Consider the following 16,818-nt stretch of genomic DNA (forward strand, 5'->3'; position numbering starts at 1 on the left):
CTGAACGTGAGGGTTACAGTAAGGGTAAGGGTTAGGGTTAGGGTGAGGGTTAGGGTAAGTGTTAGGGTTAGGGTTAGATTGAGGATTAGGGTTAAGGTTAGTGTGAGGTTTAGGGTGAGGATGAGGGTTAGGGTTAGAATTAGGGTTAGGGTGAGGGCTAGCATGAGGGTGAGGGTTAAGGTTAGGGCTAAGTTTAAGGTGAGGGTTAGGGTGAGGGGTGGGTTAGGTTTAGGGTGAGGGTTAGGTTTAGTGTGAGGGTTATGGTTAGGGTGAGAGTGAGGGATATGGTAAGGGTTATGATGAGGGTTAGTTTGAGGGTGGGGGTTAGGGTTATGATTAGGTTTAGGGTTAGGGTGAGGTTTAGTTTGAGTGTGAGGGTTCAGTTTAGGGCTAGGTTTGTGGTGTGGGTAAATGATAGTATGAGGGTTAGTGTGAGTGTTAGAGTTAGCGTTAGGGTTAGAGTGAGGGTTAGGATGAGGGTTGGGTTCAGGGTTTGGGTGAGAGTGAGGGTGAGAGTGCGGTTTAATGTGAGGATTAGGGTGAGGTTTAGGGTTAGGGTGAGGGTTAGGGGTATGATTAGCGTGAGGGTGATGGTGAAGGTTTCGGTTAGGGTTAGAGTTATGGTGAGGGTTCGATTAAGTGTGAGGTTTAGGGAGAGGATGAGGTTAAGTGTTAGTGTGAGGGTTAGGGTGCGTGTGAGTGTTAGGGTTAGGGTTTGGGTTAGGGTGAGGGTTAGTGTGAGGGTTAGGGTTAGGGTTATGCTTAGGGTTATTTTGAGGGTTAGGCAGAGGGTTAGGATTAGGATTAGGTTGAGGGTTAGGTTGAGGGTTAGGATAAGGGTGAGGGTTAGTGTTAGGGTGAGGGTTATGGTTATTACTAGGGTTAGGGATAGGTTTAGGGTGACGGTGAGGTTTAGGGTGAGGGTTAGGGTGAGGGTTAGAGTTAGGTTTAATGTGAGTGTTAGGATAAGGGGTAGGGTTATGGATAGGGTTAGGGTTAGGATTAGTGTGAGGTTAAGAATTAGGGTGACGGTTAGGGTGAGGGTGAGGTTTATGGTTAGGAATAGTGATAGGGTTAGTGTTACGCTGAGGGTGAGCATGAGGGTGAGGGTTGGGTTTAGGGTTGGGTGAGGGCTATGGTGAGGGTTAGGGTATGGGGGAGGGTTAGTGTGAGGGTGATTGTAAGGGTAAAGCTGAGGGTTAGGCTGAGGGTGAGAGTTAAGATAAGGGTGAGGGTTAGGGTTAGGGTGAGGGTTAGGTTAAGGGTTAGGGATAGGGTGAGGGTTAGATTGAGGATTAGGTTTAGGGTTAGTGTGAGGTTTGGGGTGAGGATGAGGGTTATGATTAGGTTGAGGGTTAGGTTTAGAATTAAGGTTACAGTGAGGGCTAGGGTGAGGGTGAAGTTTAGCTTTAGGGTTAGGGTGAGGCTTAGGGTTAAGGTGAGTGTTAGGGTTAGTGTGAGGTTTAGTGTTAGAGTTAGGCTTAGTGTTAGGGTGAGGGGAAGTGTTAGGGTGAGGGTGAGTGTTAGGGTGAGGGTTATGTTTGGGGTGAGGGTTAGTGTTAGGGTTAGGTTATGATTAGGGTTAGGGTTAGGGTGAGGATGAGTGTGTGGGTTAGGGTTAGGTTTAGATTTAGGTTTACGGTTAGGCTGAGGGTGAGGTTGAGCTTGAGGATAAGGGTTAGGGTGATGGTTAGGGTTAGGGTTAGGGTGCGGGTTAGGATGAGGGTTAGGATGAAGGTGAGGTTTAGGGTTATGTTTAGGGTGAGGTTTAGGGTTAGGGTTAAGGTTAGGGTTAGGTTGAGGTTGAGGTTTAGAGTTAGGGTTAGGGTGATGGTTAGTGTTAGGGTTAGTGTTAGGTTTAGGGTTGGGGTGAGTGTTAGGGTTAGGGTTAGGGTTATGGTGAGGGTGAGGTTTAGGGTTATGGTGAGGCTTAGGGTTAGTATGAGGGTTAGTGTTAGGGTGAGGGTAAGTATTAGGGTGAGGGTTAGGATTAGGTTTAGGTTTAGGGTGAGTTTTAGGGTGAGGGTGAGTTTTAAGGTTAGGGATAGGTTTGTGGTGTGGGTAAGTGATAGCATGAGGGTTAGGGTGAGGGTTAGAGTTAGCATTAGGGTTAGGGTGAGGCTGCAGGTGAGAGTGAGGGTTAGGGTGAGGATTAGGGTGAGGTTTAGGGTTAGGGTGAGGGTTAGGGTTAGGGTAAGTGTTAGGATTAGGGTTATCCTTAGGGTTAGGGTGAGGGTTAGGCTGAGGGTTAGGCTTAGGATTAGGGTGAAGGTTAGGGTGAGGGTTAGGGTGAGGGTGAGAGTTAGGGTGAGGGTGAGGGTTAGGATTATTATTAGGGTTAGAATCAGGTTTAGGGTGACGGTGAGGTTTAGGGTGAGGGTTGGGGAGAGGTTTAGGGTTAGGGTTAAGGTGAGTGTTAGGATAAGGGGTAGGGTTATGGTTATGGTGAGGGTTAGGTTTACTGTGATAGTTAGGTTTAGGGTTAGGGTTAGGATTAATGTGAGGGTAAGAATTAGGGTGATGGTTAGGGTGAGGGTGAGGTTTACGGTTAGGAATAATGATAGTGTTAGTGTTACGCTGAGGGTGGGTGTGAGGGTTAGGGTTAGGTTTAGGGTTTGGGCTAGGGTGAGGGTTAGGGTTAAGGTGAGGTTAGGGTGAGGGTGATGGTAAGGGTAAAGGTGAGGATTAGGCTGAGGGTGAGGTTTAAAATAAGCATGAGATTTAGTGTTATGGTGAGGGTTAGGGTAAGGTTTCGGGTTAGGGTTAGGGTAAGGGTTAGATTGATTATTAGGGTTAGGGTTAATGTGAGGTTTAGGGTGAGGATGAGGGTAAGGGTTAGGGTGAGGGTGAGGGTTAGACTTAGGGTTAGGGTGAGGGCTAAGGTGAGGGAGAGGTTTAGAGATAGGGTTAGGTTTAGGGTGAGGTTTAGGATTAGGGTGAGGGTTAGGGTTAGAATTAGGGTTAGCATGAGGGCTAGGGTGAGGTTTAGGATTAGGTTTAGGGTTAGGGTGAGGTTTAGGTTTAGGGTGAGGGTGCGGTTAAGTTTTAGGGTGAGGGTTAGGGTTAGGGTGAGGGTTAGGGTGATGATAAGGTTGAGGGTTAGGTTGAGTGTTAGGGTGACGGTCAGGGTGAGGATTAGGGTTGGGGTTAGGTTTAGAGTGCGGGTTAGGGTGAAGGGTAGAGTTAGGGTTAGGGTGAGGATTAGGGTTACTGTGAGGGTTAGGGTTAGAGTGAGGATAAGGGTTAGGGTGAGGGTTAGCATTAGGGTTAGGGTGAGGGTTAGTGTTAGATTGGAGGTTAGGGTTAGGTTGAGGGTTAGGGTGAGTGTTAGGTTTCGTGTGAGTGATAGGGTTAGTGTTAGAGTGAGTGTTATGGTTAGGGTGATGTGTAGAATGAGGGTTAGCGTTAGGGTGAGATTTAAGGTAAGGGTAAGGTTTAGGGTGAGGGTGAGGGTAAGGGTTAAGATTAGGGTGAGGGTTAGTGTTAGGGTTAGGGTTAGAGTTAGGGAGAGGGGTAAGTTCAGGGGTAGGGTTAATGTCAAGTTTAGGGTTAGTCTGAGGGTTAGGGTTAGGGTGAAGATAAGGTAAGGGTGAGGGTTGGTGTGAGGGTGAGTGTTAGAGTGAGGATGAGGGTTCTGGAGAGTGTGAGTTTTAGTGTTTGGATGATGGTTAGGGTTAGTGTGAGTGTTAGGGTGACGGTGAGGGTGAGTGTTAGGGTTGGTATTAGAGTTAGAATGAGGGGTAGGGTGAGGGGTAGGGTTAAGTTTAGGGTGAGGGTTAGGGTTACTGTGAGGGTTAGCATTAAGATGAGGTTTACGGTTACTGTGAGGGTTCAAGTTAGGGTTAGGCTTAGTGTTAGGTTGAGGGTAAGGGTTAGGTTGAGGGTTAGTGTTAGGGTGAAGGTTAGGTTTAATGTGAGGGTTAAGTTTAGGGTGAGGGTTAGGGTGAGGGTTAGGGTTAGGTTGATGTTTAGGGTGAGGGTGAGGGTTAGGGTGAGGGTGAAGGTGAAGTTTGGGTTGAGTGTTTGGGTTAGGGTTAGGATGAGGTTGAGGGTGAGGGTGAGGCTTAGGGTTAGTTTTAGGGTAAGGTTGAGTGTGAGGGTTATGGATAGGGTTAGTCTTAGCCTGAGGGTGAGGTTTAGGGTTAGGGTTAGGGTTAGCGTTAGGGTTATGGTGAAGGTTAGGTTTAGGTTGGAGGTTACGGTTAGGATGAGTTTTAGGGTTAGGGATAGGTTTAGGATGAGGGTGAGGGTGAGGGTTAGGTTTAGGAATAGGGTTATGGTGAGCCTGAGGGTGAGGGTTAGGGTGAGGATTATGGTTACGGTAGGGTTAGGCTAAGGGTTAGAGTGAGCGTTAGGTTTAGGGTGATGTTTAGGTTGATGGTGAGGGTTTGGGTGAGGTTGAGGGTGAGGTTTCGGTTGAGGGTTTGGGTTAGGGTGAGGGTGAGTGTGAGGGTTAGGTTTAGAGTTAGGGTTAGGCTTAGGGTGAGGGTGATTGTGATGGTTAGGGTTAAGGTTATTTTTAGGATTAGGTTTAAGCTGAGGGTGAGTATGAGGGTTAGGGTTAGGGTGAGTGTGAGCATTAGGGTTAGGGTTAGGGATAGGCTGAGGGTTAGATGAGGGTGAGGCTTAGGGTTAGGGCGAGTGTTAGGCGTAGGGTTAGTGTGAGGGTTAGGGATAGTTTGATGGTTAGGGTGAGGTTTAGAGTTAGGGTGAGGGTGAGGGTGAACGTGACTGTTAGGGTGAAGGTGAGGTTTAGGGTTAGGTTTAGGCTTAGGGTGAGTGTTTAGTGTTAGGGTTAGGATGATGATTAGGATGAGGGGTAGGGTTAGGGTTAGGGTTAAGTTTAGAGTTAGGGTGAGTGTGTGGGTTAGGTTTAGGTTTAGGGTTACGCTTAGGGTTAGGCTTAGGGTTAGGCTGAGTGTGAGGGTTAGGTTTAGGGTGAGAATTAGTGTTAGGGTTATGGTGAGGATTAGATTGAGGGTAGGGTTAGGATTAGGGTTAGGGTGAGGGCTAGGGTGAGGGTTAAGTTTAGGGTGAGGGTTAAGGTGAGGTTTATGGTTAGGGTTAAGTTTAGGGTCAGGTTGTGGGTGAGTTTTAGGGTAAGAGTTAGGGTTAATTTGAGGGTGAGGGTGAGGGTTAGTGTTAGGGTTAGGAATAGGATTAGAGTAAGGTTTAGGGTGAGTGTGATGGTTAGCGTAAGGTTTAGGGTTAGGCTTAGGGTTACACTGAGGGTGAGTTTTAGTGTTAGGGTGAGGTTTAGGGTTAGGATTAGGGTGAGAGTTAGTGTTCAGGTTATGTTTAGGGTTAGGGTGAGGGTTAGGGTTAGGGTTAAGTTGAGCTGAGGGTTAGGGTTAGGTTGAGGTTTAGAGTTAGGCTTAGGATTAGGGTGAGGTTTAGGGTTAGGGTTAGGGTGAGGTTTAGGATGAGGATTAGGGTTAGGATTAGGGTTAGGATGAGGGCTAGGGTGAGGTGTGTTAAGGTGAGGTTTAGGTTTAGGGTGAGGGTTAGGATGAGGGTTAGTGTTATGGTAAGGGTGAGGATTAGGTTTAGGGTGAGGGTGAGAGTTAGGATTAGGGTTAGGGTTAGGGTTATTGTTAGGGTTAGGGTTAGTGTTACGGTTACTGAGAGGGTGAGGTTGAGGGTTAGTGTTCGTTTTAGGGTGAAGTTTTTAGTGTTAGGGTTAGGGTGAGACTTAGGGTTAGGGTTAGTGTGAGAGTTAGTGTTAGGTTTAGGTATAAGGTGAGGCTTAGGATGAGGGTTAAGGTTAGGGTTAGTGTTAGAGTTAGAGTTAGAGTCTGGGTGAGAATTAGGGTTCGGGTTAGGTTTAGGTTTAATGTGAGGTTTAGGGTTAGGGTTACGTTTAGCTTGAGTCTTAGGTTTAGGTTGAGGGTTAGGGTTAGGCTTAGGATTAGGGTGAGGGTTAGGGTTAGGATTAGGGTGAGGGTTAGGATGGGGATTAGGGTTAGGATTAGTGTTATGGTGAGGGCTAGGGTGAGGGTGAGGGTTAATGTTAGTGTTTGGGTGAGGTTTAGGGTTAGCGTTATGGTTTGGGTGAGGGTTAGCATGAGTGTTAGATTTACAGTGAGGGGGAGGGTTAGGGTTAGGTTGAGGGTTAGGGTTAGGATTTGGGTTAGGGTGAGGGTTAGTTTTAGGTTTACATTTAGGGTTTGGGGGAGATTTATGTCCAGGGTTAGGGTTAGGGTTAGGGTTAGTGTTAGAGTTAAGGTTAGGTTGCAGGTTAGGTTGAGGTTTAGGATTGGGGTTAGTTTAAGAGTTAGGATTAGGTTTAGGGTGAGGGTGAGTGTGAGGGTTAGGGTTAGGGTTAAGCTTAGGCTTAGGGTTAGGTTGAGCGTGAGGTTCGGGGTGAGGATTAGGTTTAGGGTTATGGTTAGGGTTAGGGTTAGGGTGAGGGTTAGGATGAGGGTTAGGGTTAGGATTAGGGTTAGGGTGAGTGCTAGGGTGAACGTGAGGTTTAGGGTAATGTTTAAGCTTAGGCTTAGGTTTAGGCTGACTGTGAGGTTGAGGGTGAGGTTTAGGGTTAGTGTGATCGTTAGGTTTACGGTTATGGTGAGTGTTAGGATGAGGTTTAGGTTTAGGTTGAGGTTTAGGGTGAGGATGATGTTAAGTGTAAAGATGAGGTTTAGGCTGAGGGTGAGGGTTAAGATAATGTTGAGGGTTATGGTTAGGTTTAGTGTTAGGGTAAGGGTTAGTGTTAGATTTAGGTTTAGGGTTAGATTGAGGATTAGGGTTAGGGTTAGGGTTAGTGTGAGGTTTATGGTGAGGATGAGGGTTAGGGTTATGGTGAGGGTGAGGGTTAGAGTTAGGGTTAAGGTGAGGTTTAGGATTAGGGTGAGAGTTTGGATTAGTGTGAGGGTTAGGGTTAGGGTTAGGGTGAGGGTAAGTGTTAGTGTGAGGGTTAGGTTTAGGGTCAGGGTTATGGTTAGGGGGAAGGTGAGGGTTAGGTTTAGCATTAGGGTTAGGTTTAGTGTTAGCGTTAGGGTTGGAATTAGGATTAAGGTGAGGGTGATGTTTAGGGGTTGAATTAGGATTAGGGTGAGGGTTAAGTTTAGGGTGAGGGTTAGGGTGAGGGTTAGGGTGGGTGTGATGCTAAGGGTAAAGATGAGGATTAGGCTGAGGGTGAGGGTTATGGTAAGGGTGAGGTTTAGGATTAGGGTTAGCTTGAGGGTGAGAGTTAGATTGAGTATTAGAGTTAGGGTTAGTGTGAAGTTTAGGGTGAGGATGAGGGTTAGGGTCCGGGTGAGGGCTAGGCTGAGGTTGAGGGTTAGGGTTAGTATTAGGGTGAGGTTTAGGGTTAGGGTGATGTTTGGGTTAGTGTGAGCGTTAGTGTTAGCATTGCCGTTAGTGTTAGGGTGAGGTTAAGTTTTAGGGTGAGAGTTAGGATTAGGGTGAGGTTTATGGTTAGTGTGAGGTTGAGAGTTCGGGTTAGGGTTAGGATGAGGTTCAGTTTAGGGTTAGGGTTTGAGTTAGGGTTATGGTGAGGGTGAGATTTAGGGTTAGAATTAGGGGTAGTGTTAGGGTTTGGGTTAGGGTGAGGGTTAGGATTAGGGGTAGGATTAGGCTTAGGCTTAGGCTTAGGCCGAGCATGAGGGTAAGTGTTAGGGTTCAGGTTAGGGTTCGGATTAGGGTTAGGGTTAGGGTGAGTGTTAGGATGAGGTTTAAGGTTAGGATTGGGTTTAGGGTGAGGGCTAGCGTGAGGGTTAGGGTGAGGTTTAGTTTTAGGGATAGGGTTAGGTTTAGGATTGGCGTTACAGTGAGGGTGAGTTGAGGGTTAGGGTTAGGGTTAGGGTTAGGGTTAGGGGCAGGGTGATTGTTAGTGTTATGGTTACGGTTAAGTTGTGGTGAGGGTGAGGCTGAGGGTGAGGGTTATGGTTAGGGTTAGGGTTAGGGTTAGTGTTAGGGTTAGTGTTATTGTTAGGGTTAGGGTTAGGGGGGATGGTTAGTGTGAGGTTTAGGGTTAGGGTTAGTGTTAGGGTTAGGGTGAGGGTGAGGTTTAGGTTGAGGTTTAGGGTTAGGGTTAGGGAGAGGTTTAGGGTTAGAGATATGGTGAGGGTGAGGGTGTGGGTGAGTGTGAGGGTTAGGGTTCGGGTTAGCATTAGGCTGAGGGTTAGGCAGAGGGTGATGGTGAGGGTGAGGTTTAGGGTTAGGGATAGGATGAGGTTTAGGTTTAGGGTTAGTTTTAGTGTTAGAGTTAGTGTTAGGGTGAGGTTTAGGGTAAGGGTTCGGGTTATGGTCAGGGTGAGGTTTAGATTGAGGATTAGTGTTAGGGTTAGTGTGAGGTTTAGGGTGAGGATGAGGATTAGGGTTAGGCTGAGGGTGAGGTTTAAGATAAGGGTGAGTGTTAGGGTTAGGGTGAGGGTTAGGCTAATGTTTCGGGGTATGGTTAGGGTGAGGGTTAAATTGAGGATTAGGGTTAGGGTTAATGTGAGTTTCAAGGTAAGAATGAGGATTAAGGTTAGGGTGAGCGTGAGGGTTATAATTAGGGCTAGGGTGAGAGCTAGGGTGAGGGAGAGGGTTAGGGTTAGGCTTAGGGTTAGGCTGAGGGTGAGGTTCGGGGTGAGGAATAGGTTTTGGGTGATGGTTAGGGTTAGGGTTAGGGTGAGGGTTAGGATGAGGGTTAAGGTTAATATTAGGCTTAGGCTTAGGTTTAGGCTGAGGTTGAGGGTGAGGGTGAGAGTTATGGTTAGGGTGATGGACTGGGTCTGGGTTAGGGTGAGTGTTAGGATGACGGTTAGGGTTAGAATGAGGATTAGGGTGAGCGTGTCGGTAAGAATAAAGGTGAGGCTTAGGCTGAGGGTCAGTGTTCCCCTAAGGGTGAGGGTTTGGTTTAGGGTGAGGGTTAGGGTAAGGGTTAGGGTGAGGGTTAGGATGAGGGTGAGGGTTAGATTGAGCATTATTGTTAGGGTTAGTTTGAGGTTTAGGGCGAGGATGAGGGTTAGGGTTAGGTTGAGGGTTAGGAGTAGAATTAGGGTTAGGGTGAGGGCTAGGGCGAGGCTGAGTTTTAGGGTTAGGTTTAGGGTGAGGTTTAGGGTTAGGGTGAGAGTTAGGGTTACTGTGAGGGTTAGTGTTAGATTTAGGGTTATTGTTAGTGTGAGGGTAAGTGTTAGGGTGAGGGTTAGGGTTAGGGTGAGGGTTGTGGTTAGGGTGAGGGTTAGGGTTAGAATGAAGGTTTTGGTTAGGGTGAGGATTAGGGTTATGGTGAGGGTGAGGTTGAGGGTTAGGGTTAGAGTGAGGTTTAGGGTAAGGTTAGGGTTAGAGTTAGGTTTAGGGATAGAGTTAGGGTTAGGGTGAAGGTGAGGTTTAGGGTTAGAGTTAGGGATCAGGTGAGGGTTAGGATGAGGGTTAGGTTTAGGGTTAGTTTTAGGTTTAAGGTTAGGGTGAAGTTTATTGTTAGGGTTATGGTTAAGATTAGGGTTAGGGTGAGGTTGAGTGTGTGGGTTAGGGTTAGGTTTAGGGTTTGGCTTATGGTTAGGCTGAGGGTTATGTTGACGGTGAGGTTTAGGGTTAGGGTGAGGGTTAGGGTTAGGATTAGGTTTAGGTTGAGGGCTAGGGTTAGGGTGAGGTTTAGGGTTAGTGTTAGGGTGAGGTTTAGGGTTAGGGTTAGGGTGAGGATCAGTTTGAGTTTGAGGTTTAGGTTTAGAGATTAGTGTTAGGTTGAGGTTTATGGTGAGAGTTAGGTTTAGGGTTAGTGTTAGGGTTAGGGTAAGGGTAAGGAAGAGGTATTGGGTTAGGGTTAGGGTGAGGTTTAGGTTTAGGATTAGGGTTAGGGTGTGGGATAGTGTGAGTGTGAAGTTTAGGATTAGGGTTATGGTGAGGGTTACGGTGAGGGTTTGTGTTAGGGTTAGGTTTAGGGTTAGAATTAGGGTTAGGGTGAGGGTAGGATTAGGGATAGGTTTAGGTTTAGGGTTATGTTGAGGTTTAGGGATAGTGTGAGGGTTAGTGTTAGGGTGAGGTAAGTGTTAGGTTGAGGTTTAGTGTTAGGTTGATGGTTTTGTTTAGGGTGAGGTTTAGGGTTAGGGTTAGGGTTATTGTTAGTGTTAGGGTTATGGTTACGGTGAGAATGAGGATGACGTTGAGGTTGAGGGTTAGGGTTAGAATTAGGGTTAGGTTGAGTGCTAGGGTGAGGGTGAAGTTTAGGGTTAGGGTTAGGGTGAGGGTTAGGGTTAGGGTGAGGTTTAGGGTTAGGGTGAGGGTTAGGGTTTGTGTGAGGGTTAGTGTTAGGGTGAGGTTAAGTGTTAGCTTGAGGGTAAGTGTTAGGTTGAGGGTTAGGATTAGGGTGAGTTTATGTTTGGGGTGAGGGTTAGTGTTAGGGTTAGGGTTATTGTTAGGTTTAGAATTAGGATTAGGGTTAGTGTGAGGGTGAGGTTTAGGATTAGGGTGAGGTTTAGGGTTAGGGTTAGGGTTAGGGTGAGGTTGAGGTTTAGGTTTAGATTTAGTGTTAGTGTGAGGGTTAGGGTTAGCGTTAGTGTTAGGTTTAGGGTTAGGGTTAGAGTTAGGCTTAGTTTTAAGCTGAGGGTGAAGGTGCCGTTTAGGGTTAGGGTGAGGGTGAGGTTTAGGGTTAGAGTTAGGGTTCGGGTGAGGGTTAGGGTTAGGGCTGGGATTAAGTTTAGGGTTAGGGGGAGGGTGAGTGTGAGGATTAGTGTTAGGGTTAGAGTTAGGCTTAGGTTTAAGCTGAGGGTGAGGGTGAGGTTTAGGGTTAGGTTGAGGGTGAGGATTAGGGATAGAGTTAGGGTTAGGGTAAGGGTTACTGTGAAGTTAGTGTTAGGTTTAGGTTTAGCAGTAGGTTTAGGGTGAGGGTGAGTGTGAGGGTTGGGATAAGGATTAGGCTTAGGCTTAGGGTAAAGTTGAGGGTGATGGTTATGGAGAGGATTAGGCTTAGGGTGATGTTTAGCCTTAGGGTGAGGGTGAGGGTTAGGGTTAGGGTTAGGGTTATGATTAGGGTTAGGGTGAGGGCTAGGGTAAGGGTGAGGGTCAGCGTCAGGGTTAGGCTTAGGCTTAGGGTTAGGCTGAGGGTGAGGGTGAGGGTTAGGGTTAGTATGAGGTTTAGGGTTAGGTTTAGGGTGAGGGTTAGGATGAGGTATAGGGTTAGGATTCGGGTTAGGTTGAGGGCTAGGTTGAGGGTTAAGTTTAGGGTTGTGAGGTTTAGGGTTCGGTTAGGTTTAGTGTTAGGGTGAGGGTTAGGGTTAGAGTTACTGTATGGATGAGGGTTAGGGTTAGGTTGAGGGTTAGGGTTAGCTTTAGTGTGAGGTTTAGGGTTAGATTTAGGGTGAGGGTTAGGTTGAGGGTTATTGTTTGGATTAGGGTTAGGGTGCGGGCTAGGTTGATGGTGAGGTTTAGGGTTAGGGTTAGGCTTAGGTTTAGGTTTAGGCTGAAAGGTAGGGTGGGGGTGAGGAATAGGTTTTGGGTGATGGTTAGGGTTAGGGTTAGGGTGAGGATTAAGATGAGGGTTAGTTTTAGGATTAGGTTTAGTGTGAATGCTAGGGTGAGGGTGAGGGTTAGGGTTAGGTTTAGGGTTAGGCTGAGGGAGAGGGTGAAGGTAAGGTTTAAGTTTAGGGAAAGGGTTAGACTTAGGGTTAGGGTACGGGTTAGGTTAGGGTTAGGGTTAGAGTTAGCCTTAAGGTGAGGTTTATGGTTAGGGATATGGTTAGGTTTCTGCTAAGGTTGAGGTTTAGAGTTAGCATGAGGTTTAGGGTGAGGTGTAGGTTTAGGGTTAGGGTGAGAGTTAGGGTTAATGTGAGGTTTAGGGTTAGGTTTAGGGTTAAGGTTAGGGTGAGGGTTAGGTTGATCGTTAGGTTTTGGACTACAGTTAGGGTGAGGGTGAGGGTTATTGTGAGTTTTAATTTAGGCTTAGTTTTAGGATTAGGGTGAGGTTAAGAGTTAGGGTTAGGGTTAGTTTTAGGGTGAGGGTGAGGCTTAAGATGATGGTGAGGGTTACAGTGAGGGTCAGGGTTAGGGTTAGGGTGAGGGTTAGGGTTAGGATTAGGGTTAGGATGAGGGTGATGGTTAAGATCAGGGTTAGGATCATTGTAAGTGTAATGGTTAGGGTTACATTTGCAATTAGGGTGAGGCTGAGTTTGAAGGTTAGCGTTAGGTTTAGGGTTAGTTTTAGGGTTAGGATTAGTGTTAATGTTAGTGTTAGGGTTAGAGTTACGGTTTGGGTGAGGGTGAGGGTGAGAGTTAGGGTAAGGGTTAGTGTGAGGTTTAGGGATAAGGTTAGGATTAGGGATAGGGTGTGGGTGAGTTTTAGAGTTAGAGTTACGTTGAGGGTGAGGTTTATGGTGACTGTTAGGGTTAGTGTTAGTGTTAGGGTTAGTGTTAGGATTAGGGTGAGGTTTAGGTTGAGGTTTAGGTTTAGGATTAGGTTTAGGGTGAGGGTGAGTGTGAGGGTTAGGATAAGGATTAGGCTTAGGCTTAGGGTAAAGTTGAGGGTGATGGTTGGGGAGAGGATTAGGCTTAGGGTGACGTTTAGCCTTAGGGTGAGGGTGAGGGTTAGGTTTAGGGTTAGGGTTAGGATTAGGGTTAGGGTGAGGGCTAGGGTGAAGGTGAGGGATAGGGTTAGGGTTAGGCTTAGGCATAGGGTTAGGATGAGGGTGATGGTGAGGGTGGGGGTTAGGGTTATAGTGATGGATTAGGTTAGGTTTAGGGTGAGGGTTAGGATGAGAATGACGGTAAGAGTAAAGGTGAGGGTTAGCTTGAGGTTGAGGGTTAGACTGACGATTTGGGTTAGGGCTAGTGTGAGGTTTAGGGTGAGGATGAGGGTTAGGGTTAGAATTAGGGTTAGGGTGAGGGCTAGTGTGAGGGTGAGGTTTAGGGTTAGGGTTATGTTTAGGGTGAAGGGTAGGGTTAGGTTTAGAATGAGGGTTAGGTTTAGTGTGAGGGTTACGTTTAGGGTGAGGGTGAGGGTGGGGGTAAGGGTTATGGTGAGGGTTAGGGAGAGGGTGAGTGTTAGGGTTAGGATTAGGGATAAGGTTAGGTTTAGGCTGTAGGTGAGCGTGAGGGTGAGGGTAAGGTTTAGGTTTAGGGTTATGTTTATGGTTAGGGTGAGGTCTAGGGTGAGGGTGAGTGTTAAGGTGAAGTTGAGGTTTAGGCTGAGGGTCTTGGTTAGGTAATGGTTAGGGTTAGGGTGAGGATTAGGTGAGGTTTAGGGTGAGGGTGAGCTTTAGCGTTAGGGTGTGGCTGAGGGTTAGGGTTAGGGTGAGGGTTTGGGTAATGGTTACGGTTGGAGTAAAGTTGAAGGTTAGGATTAGGGGTAGGTGAGGGTTAGGGTTAGGGTTAGGGATAGGGTGAGGGTGAGGGGTAGGATTAGGTTTAGTGTTAGGGTGAGGTTTAATGTGAGGGTTAGGTTTAAGGTTAGGCTTAGGTTTGGGGTGTGGATAAGTGATAGCATGAGGGTTAGGGTGAGTTTTAGAGTTAGCATTAGGGTTAGGGTGAGGGTTAGGGTGAGGGTTAGGGTGAGGGTGAGTGTGAGAGTGAGCATTAGGGTGAGGATTAGGGTGAGTTTTAGGGTTAGGGTGAGGGTTAGGTTAAGGGTGAGTGTTAGGGTGAGGGTTAGGTTTACGGTTATGCTTAGGGTTAGGGTGAGGTTTAGGGTTAGGATTAGGGTGAGGGTTAGGGTGATGGTTAGGGTGAGGGTGAGGGTTAGGGGTCGGGTGAGGGTTATGTTTATTATTATGGTTAGGGTCAGGTTTAAGATGATGGTGAGGTTTAGGGTGAGGGTTGGGGTGAGGGTTAGGGTTAGGGTCAAGATGAGGGTTATGAGAAGGGGTAGGATTACGGTTAAGGTGAGGGTTAGGTTTAGTGTGCTAGTTAGGGTTAGGGTTAGGTTTAGGATTAGTGTGAGGGTAACAATTACGGTGATGATTAGGGTGAGGGTGAGGTTTAGGGTTAGGAATAGTGATAGGGTTAGTGTTACACTGAGGGTGAGCATGAGGGTGAGGGTTAGGGTTAGGGATAGTGTTAGGGTGAGGGCTAGGGTGAGGGTTAGGGTTAGGGTGAGGATTAGGTTGATGGTGATGGTAATTGTAAATGTGAGGGTTAGGCGGAGGGTGAGTGTTAGAGTTAGGATGAGGGTTTTGGAAAGTATGAGGGTTAGGTTTTCCGTGAGGGTTAGGGTTAGGGTGAGTGTTAGGGTTAGGGTGAGGATAAGGTAAGGGTGAGGGTGAGGGTTAGGGTTACTCTTAGTGTGAGTTTTAGGGTTACGGTTATGGTGAGGATTAGGGTTAGGGTTATGTTTAGGGTGAGGGTGAGTGTTACAGTGAGGATGAGGTTTTTGGAGAGTGTGAGGGTTAGGGTTGCGGTGAGGGTTAGGGTTAGGGTGAGTGTTAGGGTGACGGTGAGGGTGAGGTTTAGGGTTGATGTTAGGGTTAGAGTGAGGGGGAGGGGGAGTGGTAGGGTTATGGTTAGGGTGAGGGTTAGGGTTACTGTGAGGGTTATGGTTAGGGTGAGGTTTAGGGATACTGTGAGGGTTCAAGTTAGGGTTAGCATTAGTGTTAGGGTGAGGGTAAAGGTTATGTTGAGGGTTAGGGTTAGGGTGAGGGTTAGGTTTAATGTCAGGGTTAAGGTTAGGGTTAGTGTTAGCGTGAGGGTGAGGGTTAAGATTAGGTTTAGGGTTAGGTTTATTGTTAGGGTTAGAGTGAGGGTTACAGTTCAGTTTAGGGTGAGGGTGAAGGTGAGGGATATGGTTACGGTTAGGGTGAGGTTTAGGGTTAGGGTTAGGGTTAGTGTTAGGAGGAAGTTTAGGGTGAGGGTTAGGGTTAGGGATAGGGTGAGGGGTAGGGTTTTGGTTAGGGTTAAGGTGAGGGTTCGGCATAGGGTGAGGTTTAGGGTTAGGTTTAGTGTTAGGGTGAGGGATGGGTTAGAAATAGGATTAGTGTGAGGGCTAAGGTGAGGGTTAGGGTTAGGTTTAGGGTGAGGGTTAGGCTTAGGCTGAGGGTTAGGGTTAGTGGGAGGGTTGGTGTTAGGGTTAGGCTTAGTGTTAGGGTGAGGATAAGGGTTAGAGTGAGGGTTAGGTTTAGGGTGAGGGTTAGGGTTAGGGTGAGGGTCAGGGTTAGGCTGAGGGTTAGGCTGAGGGTTAGGTCAGAGTTAGAGTTAGGGTTAGGGTAAGGCTTAGCGTTAGGGTGAGGTTTAGGTTTAGGATTAGTGTTAGAGTTATGGTTACGTTTAGGGTGAGGCTTTCGGATTAGGGTTAGGGTTAGGGTTAGGTAGAAGTTTAAGGTGAGGGTGACGGTTAGGGTTAGTTTTAGGTTTATCGTGTGGGTAAGTGATAGTGTGAGTATTAGGGTGAGTGTTAGAGTTAGCATTAGGGTTAGAGTGAAGTTTAGGGTGAGGGATATGGGTAGGGTTAAGGTGAGCTTGAGGGTGAGGGTTAGGGTTAGGATTAGGGTGGATTTTAGGGTTAGGGTGAGGGTTAGGGTTAGTGTTAGCGTGAGGGTAAGGCTAAGGGTGAGGGTGACGGTTAGGGTTAGAGTTAGGCTGAGGGTTAGGTTTAGTGTGAGGTTTAGGGTGAGGATGAGGTTAAGGCTTATTGTGAGGTAAGGGTGAGGGTTAGGGTTAGTGTTAGGGTGAGGGTTAGGGATAGGGTTAGGGTTAGGGATAGGGATATGGTTAGGGTGAGGGTTAGGGTAATGGGTATGGTTATGTTAGGGTGAGGGTTAGGGTAATGGGTATGGTTATGTTAGGGTGAGGGTTAGGTTTAGTGTAAGTATTAGGGTTAGGGTTAGGGTTAGGATTAGTGTGAAGGTATGAATTAGGGTAACGGTTAGGGTGAGGGTGAGGTTTTGGGTTAGGATTAGGGTTATGGTTAGTGATACGCTGAGGGTGATGTTGAGGGTGAGGGTGAGTGTGAGTTTTAGGGTTAGGGTTAGGTTGAGGGTTATGGTTAGGGTTAATTTGAGGGTGGTATGAGGGTGAGGGTTAGGGTGAGGGAAAGGGTTATGGTGAGGGCCTGGGTGAGTGTGAGGTTTAGGGTTAGGGTGAAGGTTTGAGTTAGGTTTAGTGTGAGGGTTATGGTGAGTGGTAGGGTTAGGTTTAGGGTGAGGTTAGGTTTAGTGTGAGGGTTACGGTTAGGGTTAGGGTGAGGGTGAGGTAAGGGTTATGGTGAGGGTTAGGGTGAGGGCAAGGGTTAGGGATAGGAATAGGGATAGAGTTAGGGTTAGGCTGAGGGTGAGAATGAGGGTGCGGGTGAATTTTAGGGTTAGGGTTACGGTTAGGATGAGGGCTAGGGTGAGGGTGAGGGTTAGGGTGAATGTCAGTGTAAGGGTGAGGGTCTTGGTTAGGTAATGTTAGGGTTAGGGTGAGGATTAGGTGAGGGTTAGGGTGAGGGTGCAGGTTCAGGTGATGGTGAGGGTTAGGGTTAGGGTTAGGGTTAGGGTTAGGTGTGGGTTAGGGTTAGGCTTAAAGTTAGGGTAAGAGTTAGGGTTAGGGGTAGGGTTATGGTTAGGGTGAGTATTAGGTTTAATGTGAGGGTTAGGGTTAGGGTGAGGATAAAGTAAGGGTGAGAGTTAGGGTGAGGGTGAGGTTTAGGGTTACTATTAGAGTGAGGGTTAGGCTTAGGTTTAGTGTTAAGGGGAGGGTTAGGATGACAGTTAAGGTTAGGCTTAGGGTTAAGGAGAGGGTGAGTGTGAGCGTGAGGCTTAGGGTGAACGTTAGGGTTAGGGTGGAGGTTAGTATTAGGGTTAGGGTGAGGGTTTGGGTTAGGCTTAGGGTTACGGAGAGGGTGAGGATGACCGTGAGGGTTAGGTTTAGGGTTAGGGTTAGGGTGAACGTTAGGGTTAGGGTGGAGGTTGGTATTAGGGTTAGTGT

The sequence above is a fragment of the Dipodomys merriami genome, unplaced genomic scaffold (genome assembly GCF_024711535.1).
Source record: "Dipodomys merriami isolate MVZ:Mamm:240054 unplaced genomic scaffold, mDipMer1.0.p SCAF_53, whole genome shotgun sequence".
Lineage (NCBI taxonomy): Eukaryota > Metazoa > Chordata > Mammalia > Rodentia > Heteromyidae > Dipodomys > Dipodomys merriami.